General features: G+C 46.8%; 1 protein-coding gene across 4 annotated transcripts in view; it reads right to left on the reverse strand.

Moving 5' to 3' along the window:
* FGFRL1 (fibroblast growth factor receptor like 1) overlaps window positions 1–18440 on the reverse strand; it is a 179138-nt gene that overhangs the window by 141886 nt on the left and 18812 nt on the right. The window lies entirely within an intron of this gene.

The following is an 18440-nucleotide window of genomic DNA, read 5'->3' on the forward strand; positions in this document are numbered from 1 at the left end:
ACATGGACAGGCATTTGACACCCTTGTGCGAGCACAAGGCAGCTCCATGCAGATGGGGTAATTGCTCAGGCTGTAACCATCTGAAGGGCTGAAGAGATAATCCCCAAAGCCAGTGGATGGGAAGAGCCTCACTTAGAGCGGGTGCAACCTCTCAGAAATTTGTAGGGCCAGCTTTGTATGTTACACGGCCACGCTGTACCCTACACGCCATGAACTGCATGCTCCTTTCCCCGTGTCCAGGGATGGGAGTGCAGCAACGAGATGAGAGCATCTCTTGGGTAATGCCATCAAGTCACAGCCCAGAGAGGGACTGGAAGCTGGAGGGGCAACCTGTGGGGCTCCACTAAATTTGTTACCCTCCTAAAGTTGTTGGTGCATGCTAAAAAATAGCGGCTGCTATGGAAGAGACTTGATTGAAAAAGAACAGGAATTGCATTCTAACCCTGAGAGTTGCATGGAGTCCTTGGAAAATCTGGTCTAGGATCCCTAAAAGACAAGCTGCATCCTAAGCTAAAAAGCCTTTTTGGTGAGTCCTTGGTGGGCAATATTTTGTTGCCAAACAAGCCACTATTCTTTTTAAATAGCCTTGTCAAACTGCAACCTCATCCACACCATCCTCCAAGAGCAGTCTTCAGAGCAGCCGCTCACAGGGCATCCTCCACCTCCCACCGGCACCCACTCAGAAGCACAAGGATGGTAAGTAAGCTCTGCCAGCTTCAGCCCAGGCTTGCACAGGGTTCGGAGGCAGCTGGCTGGGAGGGCAGCAGCGAGGCTGCCCATCCCAGGCAGCCCAGACACACATGCAGCCCATGCATTTAATTCCAACCATTTCTGCTTTTTAATTTCTGAAAGCAGCTTTTAGGGGCCAACATTAGAAAGGAACCACAAGATTACAGAGGGCTTGTGGACAGCCACAGTCAGGCCCACCAGAGCTGAAACTGTGGGTGCCCCAAACAGCAGACAGAAATTCTCCGGGAACTTCAAGCCCATCACCAAGCGCTGACTCCTTTGTGTCCATTCAGATTCAGATGAGGAGACAGGCATTAAATCCACAGCAGATCTGCGGTTTAGGACTCCAGTTAACAAGGGAGGCTTTGCCTTGCTTATTTTTACATTCCAGTCATACATAAACAAAGAATATAATCTGCTTTTGAGGATTTGAAGTCTGTGGATTTTGCTGCCAATGTTAAGGTGCTTGGTCAGTGCCATCAGCCTCCGTTCATCAGGTCTGATGTGCCAGCTTGATATTTTCCCCCCCTAACGTTGTAGAAACAGAGGGAGCACTAGAGAAGGGAAAACTGAGGTTGCTTTTGAAGAATTGCTTGCTGTTAGGGAAGGCAAGGAAACACTTCTGGTTCAGATTAGCAGGGTTGGATAATGACAGAGGAGACCTTTCGCTACGAGACCTTGCATTTCAGCAGCACATGAGCTCTTCGCTGGTGCACTGTCCAGCCCGGTTCTGACCATTAAAGCAATGGCATTTTCAGGACTGTTTCCCTCCAGAGGCTGTCGTGTAAGCTCAAATGTCTGGAGCTATTTACACTGCCTATCTTTACCCTCCTCTGTAGCTAACGGACAGAGTAGACACCACTACGAGTCCTCACTTAGATGCCCAAATTAGATGCCTACAGTTAGACGATACCCCCACTTTCTCACACACTCCCTTTCACGTCCTTCTCACACTGCTAGACTGGTGCTAACCAACCTGAGCATCCACAAAACTAAGTGTCTCTCCTCCTAGGATTATGTTACCCCAGGAAGAAACTGCATCCTTTGCCTGGGAGCTACAGTTCAACTGGTTGCTGGCTGTTGGTTTGAGCAGATTACAAAAGAAGACTCATCGACTTCCCTGCACTTTCACACACATTAAATAGAAACCATGGATGAAAGGCAGGACCAGCCTCCTGCACTCAGGCACCTGCCTAGAGAGGCAGTGCTTTGCACCCAGAGGTTGAGGCGCATTGAGAAGGGGAGGAGGAAAGAAAAACCTCTCTCTTAACATACACATCACCTGTCCAAGCGGTCAGCTTGCTGCCGGCAGTCTCGCTTTGACACATTACACACTGGATTTGGGCTGTGAAACGTTGGTTGCAATACATCTGTAAAAGTAACAGCCACCATAAAAGGAAGCGGGGGACGGGGTAGGGGGGGTGCTGGGTTTTCTGCAAAATGTAACTAGCAGGAATTAAAATGTAAAAGAAGCACCCTCCAGGGTCTTCACAGAAGCTATAAACCCAAGCAACTGTTTTGCCAGGTGTTATTGTGCAGCGCCTGCTGTTAAAGTGACTCTTTGCTGGCACCTCGCCTGTCTCATCTTCCCAGTACCCCTGAGCCCACTGGGCAGGCAGTGCCGGGCGGGGGCAGCCGGGGAAGTTATTAGCCAGCACCGCTCAGCAAGGGCTGAACCGGCGACAGGCTTTGAGCAGCTGAATGAAGTGTTGTCATTTCCCAGCTGGGAGCGGGAAAGAGCATGGTGCCGCTTCCTGATGCTGTTATTTTATTTTACAGCGGCTTCCCCTTCCCGCTGTCTGAATGTCACAGATTACTTCACTGCTGTGTGAGCCTGGGGTGGGGGGCGGGCAAAGGGGGAAGTGAAAAATCTGGTGAGTGCTTCCCAAGCTGCCAGCATCCCTGATGCCCCAGCTGCTGCACAGAAACCAGAGGCTGGAAGGGATGGGTGGAAAATTCACCTTTTGGGATGGAAGAGCCTCTCACAGGTCAGTAATCCACCTGCCAAGCTCTGCAAACACCCAGGGATCCTGCTCTCACTCCCATCTATTTAACCCCCTGCTCTAAAGCTCAAGATGTCTTGCTGGCTCAGGAAATATAAGCCCCGGGCTGCTTTTTGGAGCCTGTCAGCAGTGCTCTTTTGTCAAGCAGAGGCCTTCCTGTCAAGTGATACAAAGTGCTCGCTCTCCTTTTCCCCTCGGGAGCTGCACACGCTTCCTCCCACAGCAGCCCAGCCTTTGTCAGCCCAAGGGAGCCGGGCAGCTGGCAGGATGCCCAAGTGTCTGGCAGGGAGGCTGCGCTGTGCGGCCCCGTAGCTCACCACCGCGTGCATGCAAAGGGTCTGCGCAGGGGAGGTGGTGGGGAATTTGGGGGACTAGGCTGGAGAATGGCAGAGATAACCAGTCTGGATGATCGGCAAGGATCTGCACGTTACTTCAGAGCAAAGCAACTCGGCTGATCCCGCCTGCAAGACGCTCAGGGTCAATGCCCCTGAGCTAGGGACTGACCTCCTGCATGGCTGCTGGGAGGCAGCGTACCAAAATGGAAAAAGCAACAGTAAGGACTTCATCCAAATGCAATATATGGTACTTCCTGACCCTTTCCAACCTTTCTGGCTTCAGTCCAGAGACTGACAGAAAAGCAGAGGGTCTATTTGATAAGTCAGAACAAGTGCCGCAGCAAAATGATCTTATATAGTTTACAGAAAGCTCCTTCCCACAGCAGGAGTAAGATGTCCAACCACAGCTAAACTGAAACACTCAGAGAACTAATGAGAATTACCAAGAATAAGAAAAAAAGGAGCCATAACATGATTCCCCCAATGATGTGCTACACAGCTACACCAGCAGCAGTGAGAACATCAAATTCTCCAGCATACGGGAGAAGCCCCTTTCACCTTGAGGAGAGACAAGGAGAGCATCCTTGTCTTCACTTATTTCTGAAATTTCATTTGGCCATGGCCCTGTTTTGCGGAAATGGCTCCACATCTGCAAATTTGCACACTTAGATTTGTACCTTGTAGGTGGTACACACGAAATAAGCTGGGCCAAATTCAGGTCTTTTTCCATACTTCAATAACTAGCACCTCCAGCCCTGGGTGAAGAGCCATGGGCGGGACAGCAGACATCACTAGTGTGAGCGGGGGTGATCTAACATGGACCTATAACACTGCCACCGGCTGTCAGGTGGGTCATATTCTCTTTTCCTTGGTGCTTGGTTTGGCAAAAGCTGTTCCCAGTGCCTTGGATTTGTAAAGCAGGGACAAGGGTGCCAACTGCCTCTGAAAAGCATTTAAAGACCTATCCACTATGAGGTGCAGCACGCATGCATTTTAACAGGACTGTTGCCTGAATAAGGTAGCACTCTGTGAGCTCAGAGGGCAGGCTGAGACTACTAAAATCACCCCTCATTTCAAGACAAAAAGAAGATGCAAATAAAAATTTTCTGCTTAATTTGTTCATTTTGAAGGAGATGGAAAGTGCTTTCTTCAGTATGCAAACAGAGGAAAGATAATTAAACAGCAGAGATCGGGGCAGCACGGCATGTCATTGCGACAGTCTTGTTTGTGGGTTCCCTCCATAATGTCATATCAGAAACAACTGCCATATCTGTAACATCTAGTAAAAGTTGAGTATTGTCAGGAGCAATTAAATTTACAACACTTTCAATTTTTAAGCTTAAAGAGCACATTAAAATCACTGCAGAAAATGCAAAAAGTCAAACTTGATGGCAACATAAGTGTCTTAAGACACTAATTTTCTCCTCCAATTGTGAGGGAGATCCTGAATCACATTATTCTCTAAATAATTTGTCCTTCTACTTCCACAGTTGAAAAGACAATTCATTTTAATAGGCAACACCAATAGAAAATCCTATAGCTCATGTGCACTACAGCATCAAGAGAGGAGGACCACAATGGTAGCCTGGAGCTCTTTTTCTTCTGTTTAAAGCTTCTAGCCACCTATCTGGGAGGCTCTGCAGACAGACAGTGAAACCTCAACCTGTATCAAATTCTTGGTGAATTCCCCCAAACTAGGCAAAGAAGGATGCATTAGTGTATCAGTGCTTGGTAGGCAAGGGTTGAGCTCCCAGACTGCTTTTAACTCATCTAGCCCCATCCTGCATCCACGTGAGACAACCATGAGAAGAAAGTAGGGCTGCGTTTGCACAATTTATGTTGGCCTAAATCACTACTGTGGCTGAAGTTCGTTGTAAGTTGGGTGAGTTTATTACAACTGCTTACAGCAGCGCTAAGGGAGGGGTAGAGTAGGGCTGGTAGGTGATCAGGGGGAACAGGCAGGTAGGATCACTTCTCTTAGTGGTACCAGCTTGTGAAGGCTGAAAGTACCAGGGTAAGACACACAATCATGCTGTCAGCTCTGGGCTGAAGGGCAGAAACCCTTTGGTAGTGCAGAGCACTGCTTCACAGTAATTCAGGCTAGGAGGCATTTGCCACCACACAGCCCCATGGTTTCAAGCAGCATTTAAGCAGACAGGTTGCATTAAATCCCATGTCAACATGCAGCCTCCAGCTCTGATGTTTGGATTGAGTGAGTGTAACTCTCCACTGATCTCTGGGGCAACAGGGAAAACACTATCCTCACATCCCTCAAGGCACAAAGCAAATCTTTTCATTCTCACTTCTTCTTTTCCACCCCTCTTAAAGTGATGGCATTCCTCACCAGCTGTAATCAGCATGCACGCTCTCCCAAAGTGCCATTTAATACCGTCACACAAAACTGCAGCGTGACCCACTTTGGATTATTATGTGCAATAATTGCAAGACACAGCAGCCCCGGTCTGCCAGGCTCCAAGAGGCTTTCTGCAAGGGCGCTCACTCAGTCCCCACTTTCTGTAGACTCTCGGCTACATGCCTGAGAGATGGACAGCATTTCTCTCCGTTGCATCCACCCCCACCTCCACTTAATTTCATGCTTGGACTGTGACTGCACTAACAGGGCATATCTAGTTTCTCCCTCATACGCTGATTAAACCGACATGGTGCTTTGCACAGTCTTTCACGGACTCCTTATCTCAGTAACAAGAGGGAGGAAAAAGCACAAGGACAACTCTGAGCAAAGCAACGCTCTCTCCTTTTCTGGCAGTGGCAGAGTCTCTCTGGGAAATGGTGTGCACCCTCTCTCAGGAAGCTGGGGGAGAAAAGTTACAACAGCTCAAGGGCTTGTGAGGGCAGGCTGGTCCTGGTAAATGGGAAATTCTGGAGGTCTGTGTAAGAACAATGTTTTCCAACCTTTTCACTGTACTTTTCAACTGTGTCACATTCAGGAGGTGAATAGAAACCAGAGGCTCAGAGAGGTCGTACACAAAGGTTTTCAGCAGTGGCCCCTGCTTCTGAGAGCTCAGCCAGCGATGCCCAGGACTGGCTGGTGCCCTGCCCTACCACAGTACATGCCCATGAAAATCAGGATCGTGGCTATGGAAGCAGGGCACTACAGCAATAACTGAGTGCTGTTACTTTGCATCAGTCCAAAACTCAATAGATCAGGTTTAACCAAATTATTTTTTTCCATACTGCCTCTTGTCTGCCAGGATTTGGTGTTGTTGAATGTACTGTAGCAAGCTTACAAAGCTTTTCTGGAGAAACACCTTGTTTTAGGACTTAAAAACAAACAAACAAACTTAAAAATGTGAAATAAGGAATTCTCATCTAATCCCATTTTCTTGGTTTTTCAAACGGTCGTAAAAGCAGGAAATATTCTAAGGCCCACAATAATTGCAAAGGGAATTGCCACCATTAAAAGGTCCCTTCCAACCCAAACCATTCTATGATTCTATGGCCATACCAGGATAAATCACTGGCAGAGCCATGGGTAGACGCGGGGTTGGGAGGATATAGGATAGGATACACAGGATGCTTAGGGCAGCACAAGATGCACCAGGTCATCCGTATAGAGCTGGCAGATAGGACACTGAACCTATGGGATGCCTACCTTCTTGCAGGGTAGCAAAGCCTTGGGTGAGAGCCCCCATGTACCAGTTATCTGGGTTTGGAAAACCAAATAATAGCCTAGATTTCCACAACGCAGCTGCCTACATCCAAGCTAGTTCCCTTCAGGCCCCTGTATAGAGAGTCTCTGTTCATCTTGAGATAACGCAGGTGCTTAAACCAGGTCAGATGATTCCCACACCAGGTCTCCTAGCCCATAGCCCAGCATTCCCTCTGCAAAGACTCCATCTGAAATGCTCTTCAGACAGCAATAGAGCAATAGCTGTAAAATAAGGATGGCCCCAAACCAAAGCCTTCATCAATCCTATGATAGGAAGCTCTGAGAGACCTTTGGAAAATGCAAACACATAAACTTGTCTTTGCCTCCTGCCTCCTTCTTGTGCTCTGGTACCATAAGATAGGCTTTTCACTCCTAATGGGCCTGTGAAGCACTCACAGCTCCTTTCAGCTCAGACTAAAACCATTTGACACCTTTACATGTTCCCTGGTTTCTCAAAGGAGCCAGCCTAGCACCTCCAGAGCCCATTATAGGAAAGCACAATGCAAGTATAAAAGAACAGACTCTGTTTCCAACCCACAGGTTAGAGGCTTTGCTTAGAGAACCTCCAAACTGATCACAAGCGTATTCACTGTCTTCAAATCCCCTTGCCATAACCCTTGCAAAGATGGCAGCACATGGAAGAGGAATGAGGGAAGCTGATTTCAGAGGTGGATTGATTACCTGTGACATGCCTTTCTGGTGCAAAGGGATCAGCTCAGACCTCAGCTTTCCCAGCAGTTCCTTTGCTCATTACACAAAACTAAGTTTGAGAGAGACTTGTTCTACTCACACATACCTACAGGTGACATTTGTGCAGTTTAAAAAAAAGTTATTTCAGGAGGAAATCTCTTTGTTTGGCTTGGGTTTCTTGATGGGACCAGAGAATTGCAGCTGATATCACTATTGAATGGAGTTAGGCCAGGTGGGTTATCGTTCCAGATAGACGATCTGCTGGAAAGTGCTTTCACACATGCGCACACACACGCAGAGTTTGGCTGGGCTGGCTAAAACACTGCAGCACTTATTGCTCCTTGAGGCCTATGAGTTCACTTCTAGGCTCCAGGCCAGCTTGAAAATCACATAACCCACATAAGCAGCAAGACTGTAAGGAGACATTTGTCAAGAAAAAAGATAGTTCCTGAGCGCAGTTCCCCGCAGGACATATCTCAGCAACCCTGAAACCAAGATAGTAACTAGTCAACACTTCAGGGACTATCCTTGGCGAGGTCAGCCATGAAATGACTGCCCACAGCCACGAGTGAGAGGGTTGCCATGCTGAGGGAAAAAGGAAAAAGCACCTCCCTGGCTGGGCTCTTTTCTACAGAGAAGCACAGAAATTTTGAATCATTCTCTAGCACTTTTATGTCAAGTAAAAGGGCCAAAAAGGCATAAAAAGTCTGTAAATCATTTATGCTGTCTAGAAAAGACAGCGGAGCATGGGTTGTTATATTCCAGGAAAGTTTTCAGTGAGGACAGTCAATCATTGGAATAATCTCCCCAGGGAAGAGGTTGACTCAACCATGTTGGACACTTTCAAGATTCGGCTGGACAGGGTGCTGGGCCATCTTGTCTAGGCTGTGCTTTTCCAAGAAAGGTTGGACTAGATGATCCCTGAGGTCCCTTCCAACCTGGGATTCTGTGCGATTCTGTGACCTCCTTGCAAACACCAGCACAAGGGGCGGGGAGAGGATGCCAGGGAATCAGAGAATGGCACGATGAAGATGTATGGAGCAAGAGTGCATGGTATTGCATGGACAACAGGGCACCTCATTTATAGACATGCCTCTAAAGGAGACTGCAAACCACCATGGGTCTCTTTCCCCAACCAGAGCAACATATGATGGGCAAGCAGCAGGTAGAGAAAAGCCTCCGAGAGCTCAGTATCAATCTACCCACAGAACAAGGTCCTGTTCCCCAAATCCTGGCCGGATTTCGTGTTGGCCCTTCATGAACCCCTCCCACTGTATCCTCCCTCTGCAGCACCTGGTACATCAGCTTCAGCTGGATCACAACAGGGTGAGAACTGGGTCTGAGACATGCAGGGGGATTAGGTAGCCTCGTCAGGCCACATTCTGTGCTCACAAGCACATACCATCACTGAGGAAGCCAATGGGGCTAAAAACAAGCTAAATTAAGGGCAAACCCCTATTGCATCAGTGTCGCAAACTGCATGAAAACACACCTATTGATATAATCAGGTTTTCCATCCCTAATAGTCATCTTTTTCTTATTTTGTTCTAATTTTTGCTGTTAAGAAGTAGCTCATTATTTTTTGGGGGGGAGGGGAGGTTAATGTTTTTTTCAAATTAAATTGAGGCAGCGGTGTGCAGAGAAGCACGGCACTTCCCCTCTCTCACTGGGTAAGCTGCCGCACAAAGGCTTGGGGCTGATCTCACATCCTCTTCAACAATTAAAAGTCAAGGCCAGCAGCACAGCCAAAACTTGACATGCTTTTTAGAGAACAAAGGTCACAAGACTGAAGTCTTCACTCCCCGCTTTGGCTGGAGCAGCATGAAACATCCTCTTCAAAACCTAAGGCAGTTGAATCTTTATCAGGTGATGATGGCTTTTTGGAGAATAAAGACAACTGACCTCTGTGTCTTCCCTCCTACTGTTCCACAAGAAACCTTCAAGCCACCTAATTAGTATAAATCATTTTCCAGTAAGTGCTCCTGCCCCATGACGGCCTCATCAGACACAAGGTCCAGAGATAATGCTCCTGATGGCCACAATAGCAGCTGGGCCAACGCTGGGTATGATGCCTGAAGCAAGCCAGAAGCCGGACAGTCGCAGGCTGTGGTTGGCCCCAGCTCCCTGAGCAGAGCAGGCTGAGGTGGTCATCGCAGACCTGCAGGTGTGACCTCCCCACAGCTGTACAACACATCACTGCACGGCCAGGGAACAGGGGGCTGGAGAGGACAACAGCTGGGCAGGAAATGAGCCAAAGAAATGCTGCACTAGAAACGCCAGCACTCCTAATGCTTTTGCATAAATAGCATTTTTGGTAGATTAAATAAAATAAAAAGTCATTACATGGTTAAATGGTTAACTTTGTGGCCACATTTGCAAAGCTGACAGAAGTCCTGAGTACAGCCATGGGGAGGTCGTGCCCAAGCCTGACACCACCAACACCAGCCCCGAGAAAAGAGGCTGCACTAAATAATTTGGTTTTGGCTAGTTTAAAATTAATCCTCAAAGCACTTTGCTTGGTCAGCCTAGGAGTCTCACTTGTGAAAGAGTCCAAAAGACAGACCCATAGGACAAAAGTCAACCATATTCTTGCCCATCATAGGGTAGGAGTAACATCCATCCCAGACAGTTCAGAGGTCTTTCCTGCCTGCTGTGCCTTCCCAATGCTCCCTGCTTTGTCCAGCACGCTCAAATCCTTACCTGAGAGCCCACCCAATTCAAAGGTAGACTCCAACTTGAGGACACTTTGTGTGAGTGGCTAACAAGGCCTAGCATAGTCCTAAATCCCCCTTCTCTGCTCGAGGCAAGGATGACCTGTGAGGAGAACCTACAATGGCAGACAGAAGTTGCCTTGGGGTTCATAGGATTCATCTTACTCACTCCTTCCCACCACCTCGGACGGACCCTGGAAGTAGAGTACAGACTGACTGCATTTCCCCCCACACTTTGGTTTGCTTCTAGCATAGCCCTTGTCCTGGCAAAGAGCCTTCCCAGCAGTTCTCCAGCAGTCAGGGGAAACCCTCACAAAAAGGGTATTTTCTGGAGATGTTTCCTCCTATCACTTTGAAGAGCCAGTGGCATTCCTGTCATTAGCCCCACAAAAATAGAAAGCACAAAGCACCACAGAATCAGACCTCTCACTTCCATGAAGAATTCAAAGACCTAAATCTGAGCTCTTCCATATTGCAAAGACGAAAGCAAGCAACCCCCACCAGCACCAGGAAGGCTTTTGGATTCAGCTGTGAACTTGGAGACATCTAAGTCCGAAGTAACGCTAAAGCAAAAATCAAACTGACCTTTTCCTCTTCTCAGAGTGTGGTCACTCCCTAGGTACTGTTGTGGTGAGAAGGAAGATTCAGGTCATTAATCCAGCAGAAAATGTTTTGTTGTGTTAGTTTTCAGTCATGTTATGAGTCCGACTGGCCCAGTGCCGCCAGAGGAGTGTGAGAAGGCAGCAGGCAGCCAGCAGCAGGAAAGGACACGGGGAGAGAAGGGCCTCCAAAGTGAAACTCACCCGAAAATATGATTTTTATATGAAACAGCCTCTGCTGACAAATAGTTCTTTGTCCCAAAGCAGAGAGCATGCTTCAGGCAAGAGCTGCTAGAGCAGAATTTCCCTCATGCAATTCCCTGCTCAACAGAGATGCGCTGCAGAAGCCAGCGCTGCCTCCATGTGCCCTACCTGCTCTGGGGTTAAGACAAAACATTTCCAGCCATGTCCCTAAATAAATAAGTACTCCATTTCATGTGTTGCTCTATCCTACTGTTACTGAGCTAAAGTCTAAATCTTCACCCAATACCACTGAAGTCAGTGGGGCTGCGCTGCCGGGGCCCAGGCAGAACCGCTCTGCCCCTCGAAGTGTCATCTCTGTTACCTGAGGCTCAGAAAACAAGACATTTAATAAAACATGAGGTACCTCTGATCGGGTTACACTAATTGATACCTTAAATTCCAGCATGTAATTCTAGGTCTGGAAGTTTTGTCTCCCCCAAAAAATGTAAGAGGGGGAAAAATGCCAAATTTTCTTCAGTTTTCTTTCATGGCATGCTGAAGAAATTGTAAAAGGTGGATGGACAAAGTCTTAATACTCCTAGGGCTCTCCATCAAAGTTTATCCCTAAAAAACTGAATTCAGGTTTATCAGATATTAATTACCTATATAAAAAAATAATCTCACCTCTTCCTAAAAACTAGTAATTAAAAAAATAAAATTGATAAAGAAGTCATAATGGATTAACACACACATGCATTCACCGTGCTACTTACTAACCACAGCCCCTAATAGGAGATAATGGAAGCTGCTTTCAAACGAAACGTCTAAATGGGTCTAGGGCTTGTTTTCTCCAAACTCAGCCAGGCATTACTGCTGCCACAGCCACTTTCAATCAAGCTTTTACTGCTAAGCAAAACAAAGGAAGAAGTTAAATCCATGGGAGATTTCCAATGAATACTTAAAAATCTTTTCATGGGACAGAGTGAGGGAACTCTGTACCAGCAATGACCTCAGAAATCTGGTGAGTTCACTACATTGCAGACTGTTCCCTCTCTCCACTAGATTTTAATTAGCTAATTCAAGGCCTTGTATGGAGGAGGAAAGAGTAGTGCTTAAGCAGCAGAAAGTTCAGCTAAATTTGCTGTGTGCTTGGAATTTAATACACAAATACCAAGATCCTTTCGGGGACTGTTATTTTACACAGTTAAAGGTAGACACATGGCCACTTGGAGCTTTTCGAAGGACCACATATGTACACAGACGTGGTGTGTGCATGCAGCCACAGCAGCTCTTCTTATATCAAGTATATGCCCAGATTTGTGCACCATGTGTGTACCTTCCAATGCAATGGGGATGTACTCGTGGGGAGGGGTGCTACTGCGCTGTACCCGTGCAAATTTGCAACTGTGCAGACACACAACACACAGCAGAGGCATTTTCCCTGCCTGCCTGTTTCTCCCCTGTAAGCTCTTTTCACCCGTCTGAGGAACAAAGCCGGCAGTTGAAAGATTCAGCAAAAGTGCCTTGTTATGCAGAAGAAAGAGATACTTTAACTCAGCTGTCAATAAGTTTTGCCCATTGCGGAACACTTTGAATAAATTACGTTTCCAGGATTTAGCTCCGCGACACCAGCCTGACAAAAGCAGACTTACAGCTCCGGGTGAGGGGAGGGGGTCGAGGGGGAAACATATTTTGCACAATATAAAATCCCTTCCAGAACCATGAGGGCAAAATGGGTTGGTGTTTTTCTTTGAAGAGCATGGCTTTTACATCACTTTCAATCTATTTTCAAACACATTTTCTGCCTTAGAAAGCTGGGTTTTCATCAACCGTAGAGAGTCAGTTCCGCATACGGTCTCTGTGGGGGTGACAATGGGATGCTTTTGCTTTTTTAATTACAGATCCAACAAAAGTAAAAACGATGGGGGAACCATGGGTTGCTGCTGATGCCAGGTAGACATGTGCCCCTTGGTGGTCAGATTTTACTTGGAGAGCGAAATCTGCTATTCCAGCTTTTAGCAGGGCCAGCAGCCAACAGAAGCGCCTACAGGGCACTAGCTGGGGCTTATATCTTATTTTAAAAATGCACACATATATTCCCAAGTGACTACTCCGTCTGCAGAAGACTTACATGTGGGGAATGAAAGAGAGGAGGATGCAGTCTGTCACATCATTGGAAGTGCAGGAAGAGCAGCTTTCTCAAGGACCAGTCCTACACCAGGGTAATCACTTCGGCATTTTACTAAGTTCAGAGACCCTAAAGAGGCAAAACCCACTGGGGTAAAGTCAGTGGGATTTATTAAGAAAAAATTGGGAAATTAGGTTTCCTGATTATTAAAAGGAGACTTTCCCGGATGGCAGGTACTCCTCTTTATCCTTCACTTGCCTGCAGGGAAATAATCATATAGAGAGATGCTCGAATGGGTTTAATCAAACGCAAGTTTGTGCCCCCATAAGAGACTAAGCAGATGAAGCTCCCAGCTCTGTGCCAGGCAAGACAGACCAGCTGCTCTAATGGTATGCACTGATCTTCGCATCCTTCAAACTGCAACACCATGAAATAAAGCCTGGCCGCTTTCCAGGGTTGCACTGGTCAGTGACTTTCATAAAAATAAGTGAAGAAAAACCAACCCATGAGGCTGAATGCTCAGGCAGGTTCCCCACGAAAACAGCAACAACAACAAAAAAGTATCCCCAGCTGACAGGTCTGCAGTGGTTCGGTGACAGCAGTTTGGGAAGGGCAGCCAAAGAGAGCTAAAGACTACATGATTTCTTCCTCCTCAAAGGCAGCAAACTTGAATTCCTGACCTCCCTGATATGAAAACCAAATACATTGAAAGTGAGAAAAGGAAACCACCAACATCACAGCTTCGTGTTTAATATCAGTGGGAACATGCCGAACCTTTCTTCACTGCTTCACACAAATGAGTGACTCATTCCCTTCACAGCAGCAACCCTCCCAACCACCGTTAGCAAAAGAAACAATGTGAAAAAAAAAATCCATCTCAATTAGGTGAGTTCTCTGCCCCCAGTACTTGACAAATGATATGGGAAACTTTTGAAAAGTATCTCGTTATCGTCCAAAACGGCCTCTCTGCAATTACCACCCTAAGCCAGTCAAAACCCCTGCCAGAAGCGTGCCAGTTTCAATGTTCGTAATCTTATCTGCAGAAGAGGATCCAGGGCATCAGCTTTACCGATGTTTCCAGGAAAAGGAGCCCTAATCAAGCATTTCTCCCCATGAATAACAGACAAGGAATGTCTCTACTTGGCCAGTAGTAGCCTGTGAAAAATTAAAAAACACCACTGTAAAATCCGCTTTGGAGGCAGGGGAGAGCAGGCAGAGGATGCGATTGCTGTGCTGTCTCCACCAGTACAGATATTGTGAAGGCAAGGATGACCCACGGACAGCCTATCAGTCCAAGCTGGCCTAACCAAATCTGCAAGGTCATATACAGTCCTAGGCAACATGTCTACCATGCTGGATAGCAATCACGCAAAATGGAGGTCTCTGCCCAATAGGTGCTTTTTTTAAATTATGAAGAGAGTCGCAGTAATGACTGATTTTCTAAAAACTTCAACTGCTGCAGCATTGCAGCAATGAGAATGTTGCAGTCAAAAATACCCACGTTTTTTTAAAGAACTGTGAATGTACAGCAGAAATAGTCAAAGGACCACAAACCACTTCAGGTACAAATCTGAGACTAACCAGCCCCAGCCCGGCGACTTGACCCATTGCTCCGGAAGGCACTAAGTAGGCCATGTTGACTTTTTACTAGAGGATGGCCCTGAAAAAGAAAAGCAAATGTTTACAAGCTCTTTTTCATGCCAACTGGGCCTGCTTACTCCCAACCAAGCCCCGTGATCCCACATAGTTAGCAAACTGCATTTGCCAGAAATAATTGCTAATGCTGGGATGGCTGTTCCTGAGCAAGTAAAAGCACTTTCAAGTGCATGCATGCATGCATGTTTGCCATGGCACTTCTTAGAGACCTGACAACACACAGCAAAGGGTCAACAGTTCTCTCTGGAAGGCTGTGTTGATATCTGCTGCAAGATAACGCACCCTGCAGTCAGAGACTTACTTATTTTCTAGGCTCGTTATCAGTTGTTATTGTAAGTAAAGCAGTACTATGTCAAATGCCCCTTCGTTTTGACCTTACCATGGGCAGGACCCACTAATATCCCATGGAATGTGAAATAATCGTTAATACAGTCTTCGTGGCAGTGCTAATAAATCATACAGCTCAACATCTTTTAACAGAGCAATAAAATTCTACCAAAGACACACCAATAAACTGCATATACAAGAACTCTCCCACCCCCAGCCTCTTCCCTCACATTCCAAAAATGCAGAAAAGCAGCAGTGACGTTGGCTCCCATCCTCTAATCCCCAAATCCCCAATTACACCAAAGGAGCTGAAGATAACACAGATTTAGGACCTGGAAGGAAGCTTCTTACAGAGGTAGAAGAAAGGTGTTAAATCAACAGTCCTGGGTAATGGATTCATTTACCATGACACTTCTCTGTGTGCAGACAGACAGGCAGCATAATGTCTATAAACCTTTGGCCTCCCGAGCAAGCCCTTAAGAGAGGGGTTCAGAGGTACCTGAGCCTTCTGCAACGAGCTGAATTTCATGCCATAAAGAAAAGTTTTGCCTGTATAAGTAAGAGGGCTGGCTTACATATTAATCCTTCTAATATTCACTGAAGCCTGAGGGTGAATTTACGTTTATTGGCTTTAAATTAGCCTTTCCTTTTTCACTCCAAAGAAGCTATTCTTCATTTACACCAGGACGTGCTTAAAACCAGACCCATCAGGACTCCTTCACCTCTAACTTCAGACACACACAGTGTAGGCACCTGAGGGGTCCCTCACCTCCCTTTACAGGAGGAAAATGTGCTTTTAGGGTGTGATGCAACTCAGTCTCATGGAGGTAAATAGATCGGGCCAAATAAATCGTGCTCTGCAGCACAGCAGGGGCCAGACAAGCTTCTCTCCTTCACGCTCTCAAAGGTACCATCAGGCGTCTGCCCAGAGCACTTCTTGTTAGTGGCTTTTTCCAACTGCTGCCATGATTTGATGTTCCCTTTCACAGCAGTGGGGCTCCAGGCCACCGTCTCCACCTTTCCTGTCTCACACAAAGCAGGACCTGCTGTATTGGCCATATATCTAGCCATGGTGAAGGCCACCAAGTCTTCTGCATGCGTCACCAGCCTTGTCAGCAAGAGCAGGACTTGCAGCACTAACTCAGAGAGGAAAGTTTTGCTTCCAGCTCTGATCCACCACCCACAACTTCTCCTCCTGGATCCAGCTACAATCCCTCTGCTAGGACGCTTTAAAAAAAAAAAAAAAAAAACAAAACACAAAAAAACCAAAAACCAACCCCAAACGAAGTCATGTTTTCAGGGTCACTGTGAAACGGTATTGTTTTCAGCAAACAGAACTGCCTGAACCTGATTTACTGTACATCCCGTCTGTGCTTCACAAAGAAAACACCACAGAAGGTTGCAGGTCAGACCCTTGAGCCCCTCCTGCTTGGAACGCTAATTCCCTGCATGGTGATGAGGAAGCCCCAAGGGCTATTAATCCTTCCCACTCTGGGGTATAAACTGATCACCAAGAGGGAGGAAAACCACCCCTTCCCTGAAATACATATAATATTACACACTTAGGAGTGATTAGCTTGATTGTGAAGCTCCCAGATGCAGCTACTTTGCTGACAGCGGCCAAAATGTACCACGGGTCTGTCCTTGGATGTTTGTCCAGACAGTGCGAACTGCAATCTGTCCTCAGGCACTGGCACCCAGCAGGGAGATGTTGGGGGCTCAGAGTAAGGGTGGCCTAGCCTGGGCTGGGACATTAGGTAGCTAAGGAGTGAGCTAGAGCCCGTCCAGGCTTAAACTCAGGAAAAAGAAACTCCACGGGGACATGCTTGTGAATTACCTGGAGACTTTAATTACTGGCACTGCCTGCAAATAGGTGAGCAGTAGCCATATATACCATCACCATTAACTATCCCAGGAACCTAAATATGGCCAGGACTCAGCACTCAGATTCACCTAAATGTACGTGTCTAACTCCCATTACGGTCTGCAGAAAGCTGGTCAATACTGGATCAATGCCCTACTTATTTATTAACATCTCCATCAGCTTTGAGGGCAGGTCAGACACCAACACATAGATAACTTAATCTGTGAGCTGAACACTTCTCACGGTGCCTCTGCTTCATGCCACAGGACAGCAACCCCATGCCTGGTGGGGCGAGCCCCCACGGAGGGGATGAAGGGGTCCCCTGGACCACCTCCCCACACTCCCCAGTGGTGTGGAAGTCCCTTGGCCACCCAGAGAGTCAATGCATGAGCACAGCTGTCTCAGAAAATAATTTGTAGACCTGCAGATGCAGGGAGGATCAGTCCTACCTGAGCAGGAACACACGGAGGGAGCCAAACGCATGTCAAGCCCACAGCCTCGGGGTTCATCGGGGCTATCCTGGTGCTCCTCACAGACTGCTGCCTGCTTGAGAGGGGAGCCCCACGTGCAAGCAGCAGTTTTCAGAAACGCTTTTGCATTCTCACTAAATCCTCAATCCAAACCTTTCCCTTTTGCTCAAAGTCTTTGCAAACACTAGCAAAACCTTTCCCGTTAATCTTTCTTCATCTTGCTAAAACAACACAGACTGTCTGTCTCCAGGGAAGGCTGTCACAGGATATGGGGGAGGAATCTATCATTTGTAATGCACGGAAATATAACTTACATATATCAAAGGCATTTTCTGTAAAAACAAATACGCAGCAAAGATTGGGAGACCAAACCCCCATTGCCTTCAAGCTACTGTGCTTAGCAATCGTGTGAGCAGCAGCCTGAGCAAACCAATTAACTTGATTTGTAGATTGCACAGATTAGGAATTGTGTTCCAATAGCAAATCTCACAAGGAGCTCCTTTCCCTTATGCTTCTGTACAGCTCCTCATTTATTACCATAATACGTAAGGGCACCTATCTAAATACCTTAAAGTTATGTACTGCCAGGTATGCATCCCTGGCTTCCAACAGCACCATCGAACCAAAAACTGGGGAGATCTCTGCAAAATTTAACTGAAAATTCTCCAATGTCTACATCAGGTACATAAGCAAAAGCATTGACACTGAGGCATCGAGAGGATCAACTTATCTGTTAACGTAGAAAGTTTGGAACAGAACTGAACTGTCTTGAGGACACGATTTCTGAAGAGCTTTGCACTTCAACCGCCAGCCATGCTGGGGCTCCTGCACCCTCCAGCACTCCTGACTTGATCCAGATTTAACTCCCAATGTGATCAGATCCAAACAGGAGACCCTTTGCATGGTAACAACCCAAACTAGGAGCAGCTTAGCAAAAAAGAAAAAAAAATATTCTGAAAATTGAAAAACGTTGCAGGATACGCTCCTAGAGTGGAAATTGTTCTTTCCGCTTAAGAAGTGTTCTCTCTCAAGTGAAAATGCCTGACGTAGAAGTACATAGTCAAAGTTGCATGAG

This window comes from Phalacrocorax aristotelis, chromosome 4 (assembly GCF_949628215.1).
Source record: "Phalacrocorax aristotelis chromosome 4, bGulAri2.1, whole genome shotgun sequence".
Lineage (NCBI taxonomy): Eukaryota > Metazoa > Chordata > Aves > Suliformes > Phalacrocoracidae > Phalacrocorax > Phalacrocorax aristotelis.